Source organism: Hyaena hyaena, unplaced genomic scaffold (assembly GCF_003009895.1).
Source record: "Hyaena hyaena isolate Hyena2069 unplaced genomic scaffold, ASM300989v1 scaffold_1495, whole genome shotgun sequence".
Classification (NCBI taxonomy): domain Eukaryota; kingdom Metazoa; phylum Chordata; class Mammalia; order Carnivora; family Hyaenidae; genus Hyaena; species Hyaena hyaena.
Window position 1 is genome coordinate 242,067 of NW_024082128.1, and position 7,369 is coordinate 249,435.

Sequence of the window (7,369 nt, forward strand, 5' to 3'; positions counted from 1 at the left end):
TTAATGGAATTTGCCTGACTAGATTTCAAAATTTCTTGGGATTGGTGACATCTTTTTCCCTATATTTTCTCCCTTATTGAACAGAAATATCTATAACTTCTATTCCATCCTTGAACCATTCCAAAAACCATTCCATGCTTATGTTTTGGAGGCAGATAACCTGCTTCTTTTGTTTCAGAGGTCTATAGATGGACAGAAATTGTGTCACTAAACTTGTGATAATTTATTACGGTCAAAATGCAAAATAAATATGCTTCTGTTTCTTTTTGTAGTTAATTCCTTGATACGTTTGAAATGTATTTTTCATAAGAGAAAAATACAAATTATTTATAGTATTTAAGCAGGTTTTCCATTCAAGCATAGCTCTGCCTGGCTCGTGCACTAGCTTTTTAAGGGATTCTAGTTTGAGAATGTGCTCCCTTGCTTAGGGACTGTGTTATGGTGCATCACCTTCCTCTGAGTAGGAATATTTCGGAGATGATGGCCTATGAATTATACCATGTACAGATTAAGTACATGTTCAATACAGCAAAACAAAGACATAAGAAAAATTCAGCATCAATGAACTTATACAGAAAGTTGTACTCCAAAGAACATAAAAAGCTGTATGAATTTCAGTATAGATCTACATTTTGTGTTTAAGTTTTTGATTACAACATGGAACAAAGATCACTGCCGTCAGTGAGAAAGGCCAGCATGACACAAAGGCAGTATGTATGGTAGTTAGGATGACAGACACTGGAGCAAGGCAGACAGGTTCAAATCAAGGAGTCTCTGCTTGTTACCAACTGCATGATTATGTCAGAGTTACTTAATCCCTCTGTGCATTGGTGTCCTCATCTGTAAAATAGGGTAGTAATGGTACCTGTTCCTAATTTTGTCCTTCAATGAGTTATATTGCATAAAGCATTTGAAACAGTGCTTGAGCTTCAAGTAATCATGTGTGCAATTTGTCACATGTACTACATAGTCAGGTAGAAAGAATCAAATTTCTTAATACCGGATAAAAAAATAATCCCTGAGTACTTGTGTGTAAGCTTTTACCTATGTGTCACATTGTGATTGACTTACAGAGGCTGACATACATGTAGCATATGAATACTAACTAAAGGGAAACTGGGAAAAAAATGTAAGTGAAAATCTCAAGCCTGGAGGAATGACAGTGGGCTAAAAATGGACAAGAACTATGCATCACTTCTCTGTAGATTGCATATGTGCTTCCTTATGTATTTGCCTTCCTCTTTAAACTATGGGCTTTTGAGGGCAAAGAAGGAGCTTTTTAATCTTTGTATCTCTAGAGCCTAGCATGTTGTCCTAATCATGTAGGTGAATAATAACTGATTTTTAAGTAAACTGAATATCAGAACAAGTATTGCTTACTTATGAATTTGTTACTCTACCATCTTCATTACATCTAGGATAAAACATTATGATCTGTGACTGTGAATTGTAATAAAATATATAAAAACATTTCTCCAATAAGAACTATTGTTTTTCAATTAAATATTTTTCATAAACAAATATATTACTGAAGGACTCACAAGGGTAGTTTGATTTTACTGTGAAATCCAAAGTTATATGATGACTAAAATTTTAGATAAATAACTTGACCAGGAATTATATTACTAGTTTTTCAATTAGTTATTTAATTAAATTTAAAAATACATATATTTTCAGAAATTATGAGTGACTTCTGGGTGAAATGGTGATGTAGGAGGATCCAAAGTTCACCTTAAGAGGACACCTAGATAACACCCACGTCAGTGTAAATAACCCGCAGAACAGACTCTCTACAGCTAAATGTTGAGAAGAGGCCACATCGAAAAAGGTAGGAAGGGCGGATTCATGATCTGGATCCCAACTGACTTGCAACACTGTCCACAGGAGGGAGGAGTAGACCTCACACCAGCCACCCCAGGCACAGAGGACCTATACTGGGAAGATGACTCCCCATAATATTTGACTTTGAAACCAGAGGGGCTTAACTTTGAGAATCCTTACAGTCAGTGGGACTGAACAATTAGAACTTTAAAAATCAGCAGGCTCCTCTCTATACTCTCTATATCAGCAACCTCCTCTCTGGGAAAGCTGGAGGTTGATAGGAAACTGAATCCCTGTCCTTAAAGAGACAGGATAACAAACAGACCCACTGAGAAATAGCATTGAAGCAGTAGTTTGAGAAACACTTGGGGTATATGGGAAGGAGATTTGTTTACTGATCTCAGAGTATGTGTCAGAGGGGCAGAGATCTTTAGGAGACTTCTCTAAGAACAAAAGACTTGGTGGCTGCCATATTTCTCTCTCACCCTCCCCAGCCTAGATACACAGACATCTGCAGGGACCAACATGCCCTGAAAACTCTAAACCTAGCTTGCAAAGGGCACACCTAGCTCCTGCCTCTTTCACAGACACATCAACCCCAGATGGGCCTCAGCAGGGATTCTCCAAAACAACAACCATTCCCTCCCACAGCCGACCAGCACAACACCTTGCTAATAGCATGCAATCTGCCCTCCACATTCTCCTGCAGACTCAACTCCTCCAACCTACCCTCAGCAAGAGTTAATCCAAAGTGATGCCACAAACATGACATTGTACAAGCAGCACTATAAAGTGTCTCCCACCCAGGGAGAGGGGAAGAAAACCACACCTACCACTTGGGGACCCAGATATCTGTTCTGACTGCAGGCTCTGCCAACCAACGAAAGCTTAGGACACACAGGGAGAGTGCCCTGCAGATCAGTGTGACCACAGCTCTGAAAATTCCTGGTCTGACCCAACTCAAGCCCAAGGCAGCTCAGGTGTTAGCCCACTAACATCACAGGAATCAAACCCTGCCCACAACAGACAGAGAGCCATTGTATACAATTGGACTGTAAACACATGTGGCTCAGTCTTAACAGTGCCTTAAGTATGGCATACATAGCACACATAGGAAACACTGTATTGAAGGGCACTATAGGACCTCTTTTTCATAAGGCCACTACATTCAAGAGCAGGAGATGAAGCTGACTTTACTAACACAGAGAAACACAAATAGAGAGTTAGACAAAATGAGACAGAAATATGTGTCAAATGAAATAATAGAACAAAATATAGCAAGAGAACTAAGCGAAATGGACATAATATGCCTCATGAGAAAATAAAGCAATGGTCATAAAGATACTCACCAGACTTGAGGAAAGACTGGGGGATCTATGTGAGACCCTCAGCAGAGAGAAAACAAAGAAGAACAGACCAGAGATGAAGAACTCAATAAGTGAAATTAAAAATACACGAGAGAAAAACAGTAGACTGCAGGAAGCAGAACGGATCAGCAGCCTGGAGAACAAAGTAATGGAAAGCGATCAAGCTGAATCAGAGAAAGAAAAACGAAAATAAACTAAGGTGACTCAGTGATACCATCAAGCATAATAACAATTGCATTAGAGGATTGCATTATAGGGATTATAAGGAAAAGAGCTAAAAAGGGGGGCCAAAAATTTATTTAAAGAAGTAATAGCTGCAACATCCCAAATCTGCAAAAGGAAACAAATCAGATTGAGGAGGCAAAGAGAGTCCCCAATAAAATCAACTTAAGGAGGTCCACACCAAGACACACAGTAATTAAAATAGCCGAAGTAGTGATAAACAGAATTCTAAAAGCAGCAAAAGAAACAGGTACATTGAAGGGAACCCTCATATGACTACCAACTGATTTTTCAGCAGAAACTTTGTGGGCCACAGGGAGTGGCATAATATATTCAAAGTGCTGAAAGACAAAACCTGCAACCAAGAATACCCTATATCCAACAAGGCTACCATTCAGCATAGAAGAGATAAAGAGTTTCTCACAGAAACATAAGTGAAAGGAATTCGTCACCACTAAACCAGCCTTATAAAAAATGTTAAATGGGATTCTTTGAGTGGAAAGGAAAGACCATAAATGGGAGTAAGGAAAGAAGGGTGCACAAAGGGGTAAAATTAAGTATACCTGTAAAAATCAAGGGATTTGCAAAAATAAAGTGATGTAAAGTATGACACCATAAATCTAAAATGTGGGTGGGTGGTGGAAGAGGAGTAAAATCTAATGCTTTTAGAATGGGTTCAAACTTAAGAGACAATCAATTTAATATAGATTGCTATGTGCATAAAATGTTATATAGAAACCTAATGGTAAGCACAAATCAAAAACCAGTAAGATATATGCAAAAATAAATAAGATAAAGACAAAGGAATCCAAACATGTCAGTAAAAGGGAGCATCTGGGTGGCTCAGTCATTTGAGCCACCAACTGGCTCAGGACATGTTCTCATAGTTCGGGAGTTCGAGCCCCACATCAGGCTCTGTGCTGACAACTCAGAGCCTGGAGCCTGCTTCAGATTCTGTGTCTCCCTCTCTCCCTGCCCCTCCCCTGGTCACGCTCTATCTCCTTCTGTCTCTCGAAAATAAACAAACACCAAATATATCAGTAAAAAAATCCAGGAAAACTGTGAGGGAGCAACAAAAGAAAAACAAAAAAGAACTACAACAATCATAAAATGAGTAACAAAACATCAATAACTGCATGTCTATCAGTAATTATTTTGAATGTAAATGTCCTAAATACCCTGATCAAAAGACATAGACCCAGTCAAAAAGCAGGGTGACAGAATGGATAAAACCAGCAAGACTCATCCATATGCTGCCTATCAGAGACTCATTTCAGACCCAAAACACATGTGATTGAAAGTGAAAGAATAGAAAAGGATTTACCATGAAAATTGAAGTGAAAAGAAAGCTGGGGTAGCAATACTTATATCAGAAAAACAAAAATAGACTTTAATACAAAGACATAATTAGAGACAAGTAAGAACACTACATAATAATAGACAGAACAATCCAACAGGAAGATATAACAATTGTAAATGTGTATGCATTCAACATGAGAGCACCTAAATACATAAAGCAACTACTAACAAACATAAAGGAAAAAATTGATAGTAATACAATAATAGTAGGAGACTTTCACATTCCACTCACATCAATGGATAGATTATCCAAATAGAAATACAATGAAACAGTGGCTTTGAATGACATATTGGAACAGATGGATCTAAGAGGTATATTCAGAACATTCCATCATAAAGCAGCAGAATACACATTCTTTTCAAGTACACATGTATCATTGTCCAGAACAGATCACCTGTGGTCACAAAACAAGTCTCAACAAATTAAAGAAGATTGAAGATTTTTCTGATCACAATGCTATGAAACTAGAAATTAACCAAAGAAAACATCTGCAAAGAACACAAATATATGGAGGTAAATAACATGCTACCAAACAACAAATGGGTCAACCAAGAAAACAGAGAAATTTAAAAAAAAAAAATACATGGAATTAAATGAAAAGGATTCAAATTTGGAGGAGACAGCAAAAGGTATTCTAAAAGGGAAGTTTACAGCAATAAAGGCTTACCTCAAGAAGCAAGCAAAAGGTCAAATAACCCAATTTTAGACCAAAAGGAGCTAGAAAAAAGAACCCCAAAACCAGTAGAAAGAAGAAAATAATAAAGATTAGAGACGAAATAAAATAGAAACTACAAAAACACAATAGAACAGATCATTGAAACCAGGAGCTGGTTCTTTAAAAAGATCAACAAAATTCATAAACTAGCCAGACGAGAAAGAGAGGGAAGGAGGGAGGGAGGGAGAGAGAGAGAAACTGGACTCAATTAAATTCAGAAATGAAAGAGGAGAAATAACTATTGACACCACAGAAATACAAACGGTTCTAAGAGAATATTAGGAAAAATTGTATGCCAACAAAGTGGGCAACCTAGAAGAAATAGATAAATATAGAAACAAATAACCTTCCAAAACTGAATCCAGGAGAAATAAAAAATTTGAACAGACCAATTAACAGGAAAGAAAGTGAATCAGTAATCAAAAAATTCCCAAAAACAAAAGTTAAGGACCAGATGGCTTCACAGGTGAATTCTACCAAACATTTAAATAATTAATACTTATTCCCTCAAAATATTCCAAAAAATGGAAGAGGAAGGAAAGCTTCCAAATTCATTCTGTGAGGCCAGCATTATCCTAATACTAAAACCAGATACAGATATTACAAAAAAAAGAGAGCTACAGACCAATATCTCTGATGATCATAGATGCAAAAATCCTCAGGAAAATACTAGCAAACCAAATCCAACAATACATTTAAAAAATCATTCACCATGATCAAGTGGGATTTATTGCTCAAATGTGAGGATGATTCAATATTTGCAAAGCAATCAACATGATACATCCTATCAATAAGGAAAGGATAGAAACCATATGATTATTTCATAGAGGCAGAAAAGGCATTTGGCAAAGTACACATCCACTCATGATAAAAACCCTCAACAAAGTAGGTTTAGAGGAAACGTACCTCAATATAATACATGTAAAACCCACAGCCAACATCATATTTAATGGTGAAAAACAGTTTTTTCCCTAAGATCAGGTACAAGACAAGGATGTTCACTCTCAACACTTTTATACAACATAGTACTGGAAGTCCTAGCCACAGCAATAAGACAATAAGAAGAAATAAAAGGCATTCCAGTTGGTAAGGAAGAGGTAAAATGTCACTATTTGCAGCTGACATGATGCTATATATAGGAAACCCTAAAGATCCATGAAAAAACTACTAGAACTGAGAAATGAAATCAGTAAGGTCACAAGATACAAAATCAATATACAGAAATCTGTTGCATTTCTATACACTAATAATGAAGTAGCAGAAAGAGATATTAGGGAAACATCACTATTTACAATAGCACAAAAAATAATAAAATAGACTTGTACTCTGAAAACTATTAAACGTTGAGGAAAGAAATGAAATATGACACAAGTAGAAAGGTATTCCATGTTCATGAATTGGAAGAATAGTGTTAAAATGTCCATACTACCCAAAACAACATGGACATTTAATGCAATTCCTATCAAAATGCCATCAGCATTTTTCACAAAACTAGAAAAAACAATCCTAAAGTTAGTATGGAAGCAAGGAAGATCCTGAATAGCCAAAGCGATCTTGAAAAGGAACAACAAAACTGGAGATATCACAGTCTCAAATTTCAAATTTTACTACAAAGCTATAATACTCCGAACAGAACGGTACTGGCACAAAAACAGACTCATAGGTCAAAGGAATAGAATAGAGGGCCCTGAAATAACCCTATAATTGTATGATCAATTAATCTTTGATAAAGGAGGTAAGACTATACAATGGGAGAAAAGGCCATTTCTATAAAAAATGATGTTGGGAAAACTGAACAGCTACATGCAAAAGAATAAAAATGAACCACTTTCTTTGACATCATACTAAAAAATAAACTCAAAATGGATTAGAAACCTAAATGTG